The sequence below is a fragment of the Petaurus breviceps genome, unplaced genomic scaffold (genome assembly GCF_028583685.1).
Source record: "Petaurus breviceps papuanus isolate PSGF00001 unplaced genomic scaffold, PetGlider_PUasm1.0 181, whole genome shotgun sequence".
NCBI classification, from domain to species: domain Eukaryota; kingdom Metazoa; phylum Chordata; class Mammalia; order Diprotodontia; family Petauridae; genus Petaurus; species Petaurus breviceps.
In genome coordinates this window covers 4,989,829-5,005,697 of record NW_027185784.1, presented here as the reverse complement: position 1 = coordinate 5,005,697, position 15,869 = coordinate 4,989,829, and the positions used below count along the sequence as shown (strand labels likewise).

At 38.7% G+C, this 15,869-nt stretch overlaps 1 non-coding gene across 1 annotated transcript; it reads right to left on the bottom strand.

Annotated features, from left to right (window-relative positions):
- Nucleotides 1-14,230: 14,230 nt before the first annotated feature.
- LOC138160721 (U6 spliceosomal RNA) lies at nt 14,231-14,332 on the bottom strand. The gene has a single exon (XR_011168202.1). It is a non-coding gene; the product is annotated as a U6 spliceosomal RNA (small nuclear RNA).
- Between the last annotated feature and the right edge of the window lie 1,537 nt (nt 14,333-15,869).

Here is a 15,869-nt window from a genome sequence, read left to right as displayed (position 1 = left end):
TTCTCTGTCATATCAGGAGCATATGGACTAGATAATCTCTGATTCCTGCTGGCTATCAAATCCTTTTTATAAGTCAGTTGTTCTAGATTAAGGTTGTGTGCATTCTGCAACTGTAGTGTAGAGTGAACTGAGCTCACCCAAATAGAAAGTGAAACTATGAATTTAGCCTCATTAACTATATGGCCCAATCAACTTAGTTAAGTTTCTTCCTTCCTTCCATTCTTTCACTACTATGTACAAAGCATTATTAGGTTCTAGTGTAGATATGGAAGTTTAGATAAGACATTGTCTCCAATCTTGTGGATGTTCCATTATAGAAGAGGAGATGGGCTGAGCGCACACTGAAGGTAAGAGAGGACAAGAAAAGAATCAGAGAAAGTGAGGAAGGACTCTGATATGTTGGATTGGCTCCATGGCAAATTCATGGAAAAGCATGGACAAGGGGCTCACGGCAGGCATGGATGGGTTGAGATCCTTGTTGCTGTAGGAAATATCCAAATTGATGACACCACAGATCCATTTACATATTTGAGCATATGAATAGCTTCCTGTAGGTGGGGTGTATTTTTGCCATATCGCTGTCAAGATTTCTCTGCATTGACCTGTTTCTCTTCCAAAAGCAATTTTCTCACCTTTATTCACCATAAAATTTCCCCAGATTATAACAAAACACATTCAGAAAGAAGTATAATGGAGTCACAGAATTTAAAGGGACCTCAGAGATCGTGAATGAATGAATGACTAAAAAAATTAATAAAGTTCTTACTATATACAAAGTACCTTGCTAAGCATTAGGGATGCAAATAGGAAAAAAGATGGTCCTTGCTCTCAAGGAACTCACGTTCTAATAAGAGGAGAAAGCATAAATGGAAGATTTTGGTTGCAAGTTGGACAGAAAGAACTAAAACTTAGGGGACAGCAACAAAATAAATGCTAAAATATTTTCCTTAATGTCATTTCCTTAGATAAAGTACTATTTATTTCTTATATTATGGGGGCAATTAGATTGTGCAGGGGATAGAATGCCAGGCTTAGAGTCAGGGAGACTCATCTTTCTGAATTCAAATCTGGCCTCAGACAATTACTATTTGGATGACCCTGGGCAAGTCATTTAACCATGTTTGTCCCAATTCCTCATCTGTAAAATGAACTGGAGGGGGAAATGGCAAACCACCCCAGTATCTTTCCCAAGAAAATTCCAAATGGAGTCACCATGAGTCAGGAACAACTGAAAAATGACTGAATTTACCTTCCCTCATTTATTTTGCTTTGTTTTGTTTTTTTCTTTTGTGGAGGGCAGTTGGGGTTAAGTGACTTCCCCAAGGTCACATGGCTAGTTTTTGTATTGAGTGTCTGAGGCTGGATTTGAACTCAGGTCCTCCTGACTCCAGGGCTGGTGCTCTATTCACTGAGCCACCTAGCCACCCCTTCTCATTTATTTTGGATTCCTATTCCCTGTTAATCGTTTTTTTTTTTTTTGTATCATTTTCAATCCAGTTTTCCCATTTCCAGTACTATGACACTTCTCTAGTCCTGCATTATTTTCCAGGGTCACTTATAATCACAACACATCCATGGTGATCTTATTCAAAAGTTCCATCAGTACACCTGGATGTAGTTTATGCATTGGGAATTTAGGTGCACCTCTTCACTTATATTGGGTATCAATTTCCAATCATTTTTGTTCTTACATTTCCTAGTCTGAAGTTCATTCATTTGTAAGTAGGCAGTGCCCCTCTCTGATTTCAGTTTAAAGCCCCTTTAATTCAAATTAGCAGGTCTTCAAGCAAATTTATTTCAGCCCTGACTTAGAAAGTATCTTTATTTTGCTTTAAGCTCTAGTCCAGAAATCCTAACCCAATTCTCTTAACTAGCTGTTCCCCTCCCATATGCATCTTTTTGTTCTGATACACTTAACTTTTGTTTGCAGGTATAATGCAAATACCCTGTGTGCTTTGAACATCTTTACATTTTTTGCCCAGAACTTCATAATCCCTAGATTTCTTCTGATGCTATTGTTCTTTGCCCTCTCCCCCACACTCTCTCCTACCCCATACACACTTCTGAATCTCTAAGAGTAGGTATTTGTCATCAGATTTGAAAAATTTGAGTGTCTCGCTTTCATTTTCTGTATGTACACTTCAGGAAGACAGCAGAACTCAATTTTTCATGTCAGATATACATATGGCTGTCTTGGTCCAATGGCAGGAAATTTAAAAGACATTAAGTGAACTCAATGCAAAATTTGTCTTAATTTGAAACTTTAGATATGAAAAAGAAACTTTGCAGAGACATTTATAAAATATGAATCAAGGCCTAGTCATCCACCAGGTTTGCTATTTTCCTTAGTAAATATAACAAATGTTATCCTACCTCATTTGTCCTTTGGATTACCTCTGTGCTGCTCTCCTAATTACTTCGTGTCTATCTTGTTCTGCTCTAGGCTTATACCTTCTCTCAACTAGGCCCAAGTTAGCCTTCTGCTGTTTTAGATTCCCTTCTTAAAACTCAATTATGGTTTGATCTCATCATTCACCTTAGCCTTGAGCTACTGTTATTTCATTATGTCTAGTCTTAGCCTATAAGCAGCTTATGCCAGAAGCTTTTCAATAAACCAAGAGCTAAGGGAGCAATAGTCCTTTCCTTTTTCTCTACATTCCTTTCTCTGTTCTCCTCCCCTTTCCTGCTTCTTTTTGCTCCTCTTCTGCACCCAGCCCAACAGCATATAACTCTTTTTTTTGTAGGTTCTTACTACCTGGGCCCAGTAACTTAGAGATAATTTCCCTATTCTCAATGTCCTAGAAAAGTCTCTGAAATACCTGCTGTTTTGAGACAAAGGCATATTTTCTTTGAAAGCTATATTCACACTGGCCAGTCTTGACTGAACACTCACAGTTACTAGGGCAAAGATTTTGACAAGGATGTTTAATCTACTAAATTTTTAGGGATCACCAAGGTAGCATCTCCTCAGAAAGTCCTGAGATTGGATGTGGAATCTCTTGAAATTCAATACCTTAGTTTTCTTAATGGAGTCCCTGAGATGAAGATCTATGGGATATATAAGTTCAGACTCCACTATAACAGGTTGTATGGAGCAGAACAATTTTTAGAGGTGATTTTTTTGTTCTAATCAAACTCAGTATGTTCAGTTACATATCTTATGTGTCTTAATGCCAAGATATTGCCATATTCCCAAGGGTGAAAAGTGCTCCGCACAGAGAAGAAGAAAGAAGGAAGGTGTATAGAAATATATATGTTTGTGTTTTATATTTATGCATAATATGTTTATGTGTATATATGCATATCTATACATAGGCACACACACATATATACACATATATACATGCATACACACATATATAAGCACCTTACCCCTTTTCTTATGAACTTGGAAATTTAATGACTAAATGAAAGATAATTCATTGCCTAGCTGCTCATCCATTTCCATCAGGGAAATGTTATAATTAATTTAGGGATAACCAAGTGTGCAGAAATCTTTGCACTTCGTTTGCTCATTAACACTTGGCTATTTGTTAATCTATTTCTAACTTTCTGTGGTTACATCAAATGGGATAGGTGGGAAGGGAGATAGAAACCAATTCCTTCCCACTTCACTCTTCCATACTCTACCCAAATAAAGCATTTCCTGTCCCTAGAAAATCAGCTGGGTTGCTTTCTGGCACATTCATCCGTATCTATTCTAGATAAATATCTAGCAATTTTGAGGGATTCAAGAATTGTCCTTTTCCCCAGTTTTTAAACTACCTAGAAATTAAAATACTTCCATGAAGGTCCAGGCATACCTAATATCTGATAGGCCCAGAGATTATTCTAAATCCCAATTATATATTTATGCAATTTGCCAAACAGATACAATTTTATGATATTCTAATACAGTCCTTGCAGAGATCTACCTTAACTGGAACAAAATTAAGGAATAAAATAGAAAAGGGAAACTCAGTTTTGTCTTTCAGAGAGAAAGCCTGGTCCCAATGGGAATCCCAAAAGTGATAGTGGATATGAGGTTGTCTAGAAGTCACCCACTCACCATTAGGTGAGAACCAAAACTGTTTTGGGTGAAAATTTCTTTGGATCCCTGAAACACATAAGATAGTCTAACTGGAAGACTTAGACACAAGTTTGTAACGAAAACATAGTGAAACTTTTGTCCATACTTCCAGTTAGAATGCCCTATTGGAGATCCAAAGAAAATTTCACCTAATGGACACAATAATTTTAGTGCTTAAGTATTCATCCATATGAAAGGTATTTCAAAGAAGTTGGTTTCACAAAAGAAACACTAGAACTGTCTAATTATAGTCTAAAACTAAAAAAAAAAAAACTACCCGCTATTTTTTTTCCAAAGGATAAATTAGGCCATCCAAGAAGGAGAGGCCTCGAAGACAATTCAGTCTGGTGAGCCTCTAATAATGTGTAAAACATGTGAATAAAGCCTAGATAAAATCCCCAGAATGTAACCCCCAATCTAATTACTTAGGCTTCAAGAGTAGGCTTGCAAGTAGGCTGACTATTATAGATTCTAGAGAATAACAAGTTTAGGTGTGTGTGTGTGTGTGTGTGTGTGTGTGGGTGTATGTGTGTTTGTTTGTGTGTGTGTGTGCGTGCGCGCACGTGCTTTAAACAACCAAGGCATAGCTAGTTTTTGACCAGTGGCCCTTCCCGTTTCTTCAGAGAAGCTCCTTCACACTTCCTAAAGGACGATGCTTCTGTACTTTATTTATACACTGATACTTTTACCTCTGTTATTTATCCCTTCCTCTCTGTGATGATTTATACATTGTTACCTTATTTCTGCTGCCTATCTCTTATTTTTTGTGATGGTTCCCTTCCCCATTACGTATGTATATACATATATACACTTACACATACATATTTTTCTCCCTCTACAATGTGTAAGTTCCTCAAGGGAAGACTTTGTTTCACTTCTGTCTTTGTTTCACCAGTGCCTAGAATAGAGCCCAGCATATTGAAGATTAATTCAGTTTTCTAAAAGGGGTATAATTTCTATCACACCATGTTGCTTCTATAACCTGTTTCATATCATCATGGACTTTAGAGAAATTGACTAGGATGTCAGCAGGGACCAGGGAAAGTCTTTGTCATACAGTATTATTTGTTGTAGAGAATTTGCCTTAAACAGATCAATAAACAGTTACCATGAGCCATCTAAAGAAACGTGAAAATTGCTTTGGTCTCCAAGATCCTGCATTATGATACTGTAGAATTTAATGCCTCTTCTTAGGCAGGGTGAACTAGACCCAAGCTTATGAGATGGCCCCAAAGCCTACAGCCACATTACAACATTAGAGATTAAGAGTTATCTAGTTAGCATAGCTCTTGTTTTCTAGCCACTAGGCATTACTTATGTGGTTTATTTATATTTGATCCAGTGGACAACTGACACTGACAGCAAAGGGAATTTTTACCCCAGAAGACTAAAATTAGACTCTAATCACTTGGAAAAAATAAGAGATTTGTCTTTCTTTTTGCTTGTGAAGTGCCACTAAGGCCTCATTCAATGGCAGATCTTGTGAAATATTGGAGAAATGAAAGTGGCACATTATTTTTAGAATATAACTAACCTTAGGAGCAGGCAGAGTGAGTAGTCATGCAAGTATTGTATTAGGAAAGGCCTACTTTCCCCTACTATTAATAATAATAATAAAGCAACTAACATTTAATAGCATTTTTTGTTGTTGTTCAGTTGTGTTCAAGTCTTTGGCATCCCACTTTGATTTTCTTGGCAAAGATACTAGAGTTGTTTGCCATTTCCTTCTGAAGCTCATTTTACAGATAAAGAAACTAAGGCAGACAGGGTTAAGTGACTTGCCTAGGGTCACACAGCTAGCAAGGGTTTGAGACCAGATTTGAACTCAGGAAGATGTCTTCTTGACTCCAGGCTGGATGCTTCAGCATCACCTAGCACATAAAGGCTTACAAAATGCTTTATAAATATTCTCATTAGTAACCCTGGGAGTAGGCATTCTTATTTCCATTTCATAGGTGAAACCACTGAATCACAGAGACATTAAATGACTTGCTCAGGGTCACACAACTTAGTGTCTAAGACCAGAAGTGAACTCAGGACACCCTGACTCTAAGTGAAGAGCTCTATGCATTTCACTATGGTGCTGCCTATTTCCCCAGTTGTTGGGAGCCAAAGAGGCCTGAGCCAGGACTTCAGATAATTACCTTGATATCAGTGGACCTGAATATTAAAGACCTCTTTGAGACAAGACTTTTCATCAAGTTAGCTCATGAGTTCTTTTGATATGGGTTATACTTATAAGGATGTTGTTTGAGTTCTGAGACCAACAGGCTCTGCCCCAAGATTTTAGTTATTAAGAGCTAAAGTATTTGATTCAGCTCTCAGGTATCTTTGAGTGGTCAGCTCCAAACGTGTTGTCTTTTGAGGATTGCAGCTTTGGCTTTGAAGTTTGCCCTCAATTGTATCTGTTTATGACTGTGGCTGCATTAGCAGGTACCTGAGGCCTAGATCAAAGGTCTTACCCTAAGACTTTAGTCTCTTAGATAACAAATCCTTATCAAATTATCTATTCTGTGTTACTTCCAAGATGTAACAGACTAAGATGATGATAACAATACTTGAGTCCCCTTTCTTTGTCTCATTGCTCTATAAAAACCTTGTCCTAAGAATCAATAAATGGAGTTCATCATTCTTCCTTGAACTACCCACTTGGCCAGGTCATTTCTTATTCATGTTTCCAAATCACACTAAGTGCTGGACACTGAGCAGTCCATGTCACCCAGTATTCTTGCTTTGAGGTATTAATTATTTGTTTGGATAATTAAGTGAAGAAAACCTAAATAAAAAAAATATTCCCTGGAAAGGAGAGTAACAATGTATAGCAATCTTTAATCGTTAGTAATTCCACCCAAATCATTTTATCAGTCGTTTGACAGAGGTCAGGGATCAAAGATCCTTGTGTGAAAGGCAGGCACATTTTGATTGGGAAATCAGAGTTTAGAAGAACTCTACTACCCTAGTAATTAGGTGCACACTGGGTCTGGAGTCAGACTCATTTTCCTAGGTTCAAATCCAGCCAGACACACTTACTAGCTATGTGACCCTGGAGGAGTCACTTATCCTTGTTTGACCCAGTTTCTTCATTTATAAGGTGTGCTGCAGAAGGAAATGGCAAACCACTCCAGTATCTCTGCCAGGAAAACCCCAAATGGAGTCACAAAAAGTTGGACACGACTTAAAAAGGCTGAACAACAGTAACAACTATGATAGTAGAAAGACATGATTGAATGGGATGCTTCATGGGAACGGTGAAAGCACAGATAGAGAACAGGGAGTCAGAAGGGGGAGCAGTGGAGGTGCCCTCCTGCACAATTCTGCCATGGACAGGCCCTATTCAGAAGTAGGGTTTTTCTCCTTACTTTCTTAAGTAGCACATTAAATATCTACTTACCTTGGTGCCCTATATTCATAACTTTAAACTTTCAAAATAATTTCCTTCTGAAAGTCCTGGAGTTATAAGAAATCATATGGTAAAACTTTTAATATGTGCTGTGAAAATAACGTATTTCTAAATGTGTGATTTGACTGTGTACAGTGCCTTTGTTCCTTTAAACTGGTGTGATATATATCACCTTTGACCTAAAGCAATAGCAGGATCTGGGAAGAACAATTTGCAAATTTATTCATTTAAATTTGTGTTGCAAATCTATCATTTGTTGGTTTTTCAACAAAGCTCTTGGTCTCCACGTGATTTTTAGCTCTAAAATTCTATGATTTTTGCTTCTTCTTTAAAAGAGTCAGTGCCAATCAGTAAATGACAGTGTTTGAACTTTTATAAGCATTCATCCAGCATTCATTCAACAACCATTTATTAAGGGCTACTCTATCCCTATGTAAATGTCATTTCTATAATAGATTCAGCCATTCCTAATGGCCTGTCTTTCCCATTATTAAATAACCAGCTGAGGACCTATATTCATCTCTCAAAAGCAATATGCAAACATGGAGAAGATCTGAGAAAGGTACATATTCCCTTTATGCAAAGAAAAGCTGCTTATCTGTTTGGAAAATGGCCATCATGCTGAATTTGTGCTATCTCCGTCATTTCCATAGCAACAAACTCTGATGTAACAAACAGGAATGAGTTGCAGAAATAAAAAATAGCTCAGAGAAATGGTAATGGGAATTCAGAAAGTTACTGGCAAAGTAAGTAAATTGCCTTTGTATAAATGTTCTCTCTTCTACCTTTGTCAACAAGAAATCCCTCTTTGAAACTTGCTCATTATTACAGCTCTTATATTTAAAAAAACTACCTGGGCTTTTGTTCTCCTTAGATGTTAGTCATTGCAGGGAGAGACATTTAAAAAAAGACACCACGGGGTTCTTAAAATTCTTATCACCACTTAATGATGCATGTAGACCATACCCAGTTGTGCTTCTGCTGACATATGTGCAACTCGGAATCCTGAATGTGTTTGGGTCCTTGGATAGAGGGATCAGGAACTGAGAAGAAGCTATTATTCTACTAGCCATTAAAAATATAATATCCTGTTTCCTGATACTTCAGAATATGAATTTAATAGGATCGAACACATTTGTTCACCCAGGCTCCTCACACAGTCCTAAAGCTTCCAAGATGTAGATCCTTGTAAGGAAGAACATGGCAAGCACTTTCTATAAACATACTGTAGAATCTCAGAGCTAGAAGGGATTTTAGAGATTTTTTTAAATTTCAACTCAATGCATATCTGAATAGGTCATCCAACCCCTGCTTGAGAACTTCTAATGACTGAGAATTCTCTACCTCCCAATGCAGCTGATTCTATTTTTCTATAGCTTAATTTAAGAGGAATTTCCCCTTATATTGAGATGAAATCTGCCTCTCTATACATGTCTTCTATCCATATCTTTTATTCCTGGCTCTGGAACCTAGTAAAACAACTCAAATCGATTGGGGGGTGACAACAATTCAAATGCTTGAAGTTGGCCATGAAATCTATGTAATCTTCTTAGGCACAGGTCTGATCATGCCATTCCTCTGCTCAAACATCTTTAGTGGCTTCCCATTCATTGCCTCTAGGAAAATTTCCTTAGCATGACATTTAAAGTCTAAACACAATCAGTTTCTAGTCTTTCCAGACTTATTTCCTATTTCCTCCTCAGGAGCCCTGTGGTCCAGCCAAACTGGTTGACTTTTCTGAATTTGACACCATTTTTCCTACTTATGTCTTGTATACCAACTATACCTGTAATACATTTCCTTTTCAGTTCTTCCTCACTTTCCTTTAAGCTCAGATCAAATGCCACCTCCTATGGGAAGTCTTTTCTGTGGCCCCCTCCAATTGCTTATGTTTACTTATCTCTTTACATGCTAGGAAGATATATGGGGTCCTTCAGGTCAGAGTTTTTCCATTTCTGTCTTTGTATCCCTCATGCTTTGTGCTTGAGTAGACACTAAAGTCTTAGATTTCATTGAATTGCTTACTACTGGCATGATCTTACCAAGGCAGAATGATTATGTTTTCATATTGGACACTAGACTTATGCAGCCTAAGACTGAATTAACTTTTTTTTGACTACTGCATCAGACTGCTGACTCATACTGAATTTGTAGTTCAGTAAAATGCTTAGGCCTTTTTTACATGTACTGTTATCTAACCAAGTCTTCTCTTTCTTGTGCACATAGAGTTCATTTTTGGAGACCAAATTTAGTATCAAATGAGTTAACATACACAAAGTATTTTATAAAAACTAAAACACAATATATAAATGTTATTACTACTACTACTATTAGGATTCTACAATTATCTGATTAAATTAATATTATTAAATTTGGCTCAACATTCTGCCTCTTTAGATTTTTGGGAATCTGATCTTGTCATCTGGTATATTATCTGTCCCTCTTAATTTCCTGCTGTATAAAAATTTGATAAGTATGCTATTTAGGTCTTCAGCCAACTCATTGACAAAAATGTTGAATGGATCAACAACCAAGAATAGAGTCCTGTCTTACTACCTAGAGACTTCTCTCAAGATTAATATTGATTCATTTGTATCACTGCTCTAGCTGAGTCTGTCAAGGACTATCAGCAGGTGAATTTTCCAGTTAGAGCAACTTTCAAAAACCTTCTACTAAATCATGGAAGAGTTGAAACCTGTGTCTGTAGAAGGAGTACACTTTAATGAAACTACAAATTGTCAAAATATCGGACAAGTCCCTTCCTTTTTTTTTTTTTTGCCTCGCTTACCAGGGTTGCAAAATCATAGTGTGACCCAGATGAGTTTTTTTTTTTTTTAAGCAATCGGGGTTAAATAACTTGCTCAAGGTTACACGGCCAGTTATTATTTCTGGGTGTGGTGCTGAGTATCTGAGCCCAGATTTGATCCAGGTCATCCTGACACTGGAGCCAGTGCTCTTACTCGCTGAGCCACCTGGCCGCCCCCCAGATGAGTTTTAAGGTTGCTGAAGATTTGGGCAGTTTTTTAGAAAGTCCTTTTGATTTGAAGTAAAGTGTATTACCTGATTTATTTTTTTGTATTCTAAATCATAAACTCTATATGTTATTTCTAAATTGTCCTGTATATATCCTGTTTGTATATAATTGAATGTTGTCTTACCAATTAGATTTGGGGCTCACAAGAGGAAAGACTAACCCCCCCCCCTTTCTTTGTATCGATACCGCTTATCATAATGCCTGAAACATATTAGATGCTCATTGACTATTGACTGACTACCATCTAGCTCATTCTTAAAATCAGCAAAAATGTGGAGATGGAGTATGGTACTGTGGAAAATGCTGGAATGGATTTGATGTCAAATCCTTGATCTACCAGTTGTATAAACATTACTTAAATTCTCTGGACATTAGTTCTTGATTTTAAAAATAAGGGTGTTGGACTAGATGGCCTCTAAGTTTCCTTCCACCTTTAAATCAATGAATTCCAATTCCTCCCTATTATCTCCAGGATCAAATATAAGATGCTGTTTGGCATACAAAACTCTTCACAACCAGGCTTCTTTCTATTTTTCCATTATTCTTCACTTTCCTCTGCATACTTTGTGATCTAACTATATCAGCCTATTTCCTATTTCTTGCACAAAGCCCCTCATCTTCCAAATCTGTATAATGCTTTTTCTCCCTTCCTCCTTACCTCCCTTTCTCCCTCCTTCCTTCCTTCCTTCTTTCCTTCCTTCCTTCCTTCCTTCCTTCCTTCCTTCCTTCCTTCCTTCCTTCCTTCCTTCCTTCCTTCCTTCCTCCCTCCCTCCCTCCCTCCCTCTCTCCCTCTCTCCCTTACTTCCTTCCTTTCCCCCATCTCCCCCTTTCCCTTCTCTCCCACACCTTTCTTTATTTTTTCCTTCTTTCCTTCCTTTCTTCTTTCCTTCCCTCCTTTCCTCTCTCATTTCCTCCCTGTCTCCCTTTATTCCTTCCAGAACAAGATTGTCTTGTATTGTATTGTCCAGTTTTTGTACTCCACAGTTTTCCTTATTCTTGTTTTATTTCCTTTGCTAGAGCACAGGGAATAGAAGGACAAGATTACATTTCAAATTGTTCATTGAAGCCTTGAGCACTGAAGCCTTCTCCCACCCTTTCTCAGTAGAGAGAAGAAAGGCATACAAAGAAATTAGGCTTAAAAATAACCCCATCATTCTCAGTCTACTTTAATGCCATTATTTTTTAATTCACAGGGAGAAGGTAAACTGAAAACTCTTTTGAAGGGAACTGATTCTTAACCTCTGCCAGATATTACAATGTAGAGTTCCTTTTTTTAAACTTGTAAACAAGTGTCCCCCCAAAACATAAAATGTTGTGAACACTAATGTTCATTTGTTAGTGACGTAAGACATCCTCATGACCTATTCATATAATTTTTCCAGTCTTCCTTGCCCACCCCATTACTAGGCTGGCCATTCAAACTGGCATTTGGTAATCATTTTCTTCCATTTCCCTTGTAGTAACTAGACAATTTTTCAGCCCCTAGAAAGATCAAATTGGCCCTTCTGTGCATCACAGAAGTAGTGATGAGAATATTAATTGTGCCTTCTTTCCTTTCTCCCTTGTGGGCTCATAGTACACAGAACAGGCTGAGGATGGCACATTCCTGTTTCTACACACAGAGAGAATTATGCTGTTCATACACTTGTCTCAGATATGGGAACTCTGCTTCCCCCTCCCCCACCATCCTGCCTCAATCCTTCTCTAGGGGGATTGTAGACTATGGAAATATGCTTGCTGTCCTTCCCAATGATTGCCTTGAAACGTAATTTCATTTTCTGGGTTTGAGTCGTGACAAGGGATTTAGACGATGCCTTCAGAGTCACTAGTGTGATGTTTTATAAAGGGACAGACCATGAGGAGGATGTGGGAGCATCAGCCTTCTCTTATTCCCGGGCAACATGAGCAATGAGAAAAGTGATATGGAAGGTGTAGCCTGGGAGAGAAATCCTGTTTTGTTTACTAGGCTGTCTGAGGATAGAGGAAAGAAGGACAGGAGTAAAGATGTAACTCTGTCTTTTGACATGAGTCCTAGAAACCCCTCAGAGAAGTATTGCAATTCAGCTTAAAGTCCCTCAAAGAATGGAGGGCGGAGTAAGCTCTCTCTGTAGTGTATTTGCTTATTTTTCCATTTTACTGGGAACATACTACATATGTATGACCATGAGTATGCACATTCAATCACTAGAAGCAAACATTATGGTCAGCTTCTCCTTCACAGACTTTATGGAAACAGGGACCTTGAAAGTCAAGAGGCAGTGAAGCAATTTCATTTCTAAATAAAGTTCCCAGGTAAGGGCCTGACTCTGCATTTCTGAGGCAACTTGACTTTGCAGGAGTTTGGAAGTTGAAACTTTGTGGGTTTTTGTGGGGGGGAGGGGTGATGAATTATTTATTATTTATTAAGCAACTACTATGCACCAGGTTCTGTACCAACTACTGGCGATACAAAGACAGGCAAAAAAGACAGTCCCTGATCTCAAGGAGCTCACAGTATCATGGGGGAGATAACATGAAAATATGTGCCAACAAGGTGTACATGAGATAGATTGGAGAACGCTAACTACTAAGAAACATGCTGTAGTTGAGTCAGGAATGGAGAGTGAACAGCATGATGATTGGGCCTTCTCATGATGTGGACATTCCAGACAGGGCCTCATGGATCATTTGGCTTCAAGAGGGTGTCATAGGAGGTTAGTAGGCAGCCTCAGTGTAGGTGGGGTCCAGACAATGAATCACCAGTCATTGAGTGGAGCAGATGGAAGGGTGAGCTAGCCTAGTGCCCTGAAGAAATTAAGAGAACTAGAGGCAAGGTCTCCAGCTTAGCTAGCTCTTTTTTGGAGAATTCGTGGGAAGATGAGGATGAGAATCTCAGGTGGTTAGTTGTAGAATGATGGCAATCCCATTGACTTTTTGTTAGAACTATTCAGCTATGGCAGCAGAGTGTGTGTGTGTGTGTATGTGTGTTTGCTTGCTTTCAAAATACACTTGACTCTTATTAAAAGCTTTTCCTGTGTGTGGGTCTCTTACACTTAAAAATAAATCTTGAATCTCAAAAACTAAAAAAGGTTTTGTTTGTTGGCAGAAAGGGTTCAGAAGGAAATTTAGAGCTGATTTAATTCAACCTCCTTTAATAGATTAAGTAAGTTAGTGTTATTTATATAGAAGTCAAGGAGGCTGGGTGGGGTAAAGAGCCAGCCCATTTCCCCTATTCCACCCTCTCTCTCCACTGTAGAGAAGAGGGAAGGTCTCTTCTTTTAACCAGTGGAGGAGGGGTAGCAATTAAGGGACCACTCAGAGTTTACCATTCATATTAAAATGCAAAATCTTTGCAATCTAACTACTATGTGGCCAGAAACAGGAAGGGCAGATCTGAGTATGCTATATGGAGGGGGTGCTACACTCATAGCAATGAAAAAGACATGGAACAAAGGAAGGTCCCATGAGAAGGTGGAGTGGATGATGAGGCAGGACTCCTTGCAAATCATCTCCTTCCCAGTCTGTCCAAACAGCTGAGGTCCTTGCCATTGATCACTGTTTCAGGGCACCAGAAGGCAGATGTTTCCCTGTTACCTGGGAGGGGAAACCCATTAAGTTGTTATTAGCAATTAGCACCTAACCTCAAAGTAGTTGATCAGTTTCCTAGCAGAAAGTCTGAAGGAATAAGAAAAATGACCTGCCACTTTTGTAGCAAGGAGAGAAAATGAAACCCTTGCCAGTGCGGGGGTGCTACCCTGAAAGCTTCACAAATTTGTGTGTCATCCTTGTACAGGGGCCCTGCTAATCTCTGTAGCATTCCAATTTTAGCATATGCGTTGCCAATGCAAGCCCTGACTGTTTTGTCCTGCCACTGACTTTGATGCCTCTGGAAGAGAGAGTGAGGCTAGTGATTTTGTGCAATGTTGCCTCACTTAAATACAATTCACACCAGAGTCAAGACATTACCCTGTGATGTCATTGATCCTCTTTGAAATGAAGGATGAACAACAGCTCCCCTGAATGTGGTAGGGTACTCTGACCACCCAGAGGTGAACATGAGGACCCCAGGAGGGTAGGAGAACAAAGGCAAAGGGCTGGTCAGTGGTACAGGGATGCAAGGATGCTGAAGAAAAAATTCCCTGTCTCACAATCGGGTCTGGCTAAAGGTACTAAGAGAAGTTTCCATTTGGACCAATTTGAACTTGACTGCTTTATTTGCAAAGAGAGGCATGTTCTGTAGTGTCTTTGAAGACATGCTGTGGTTTAGCTTGAGGGAGACAGGGAGAGCATACAAGAACAATAGCCCCAGCACACTTATGCAATGCTCATCAGGAAATCCCTTTCTGTGACCCTAAAGCTGTGAGAAGCTAGCTCCCTGCATCCTGCTACCCAGTTTAGGCCATCCTTCATCAGCTTCACACCAAGGGTTGGCATTACGGTAACAGCTGGACCACAGCTGAGAACAATGGTGAGTATCAATGTACAGTATTTATAGCCCAAGGTGTCCATTGCCTTAATATCAAGGCATTTGGAGAAATGTTTTATTTTCTCTTCCTGTGGATTTTAGGACTCATAGCACTTTAGAAATGGTAAACTGTCTAAAAAAGGCACATTTCCCTTGCCTTATTTCAGTGGATTTTTCTTGTTGTTCAGTTGTTTCAGGCATGTCTGACTCTCCACGACCCCATTTAGGGTTTTCTTGGCCAAGATACTGGAGTTATTTGTCACTTCCTTCTCCAGCTCATTTTACAGATGAGGAAACTGAGGCCAACAGGGTTAAGGGACTTGCCCAGAGTCACACAGCTAGTAAGTGTCTGAGGGCAGGTTTGAACTCAGAAGAGGAGTCTTCCTGATTCTAGACTTGGCACTCTATCCACTGTGCCATCTCGCTGTCCTATCTCAGTGAATGAAAGTTACTAAAATCTTAGGTACCCTTTATAATGGTGAAGGTAAGAATTCTTTACTCCTTTATTACAAAGAGCCAAAGTAATAAGGTCTAATTTATACTCTACTGGTGGAGAAGGAGTCTAGGAAAGAAAGTGATCCACTTGAGTAAATTTTCAAATAAGTGAAACATCTCTTTAAATGGCGGTTGAATTGTTTTCATTCATTACTTCATTCATTCACTTATTCAATATACATGTAAGTGTTGGGAACACAAGGATAAACAAATTAAGAGGAATTACCCTTAAGGAAATAAAATTACATCATAGGCATATCCCAAGCAGTATCTTTAATGATTTCCACAGAATGTCATATTAAATTAACAAATGTTATATAAGGCAGATAGATTCATAGAAAAGGGACTTAGTAAAATGAAGGTAGCAGGGTGGGAGTTACTTAGCCAGTGGGAGGGGAAACAGGGTCTGAGTTGGTCTCATCTAATG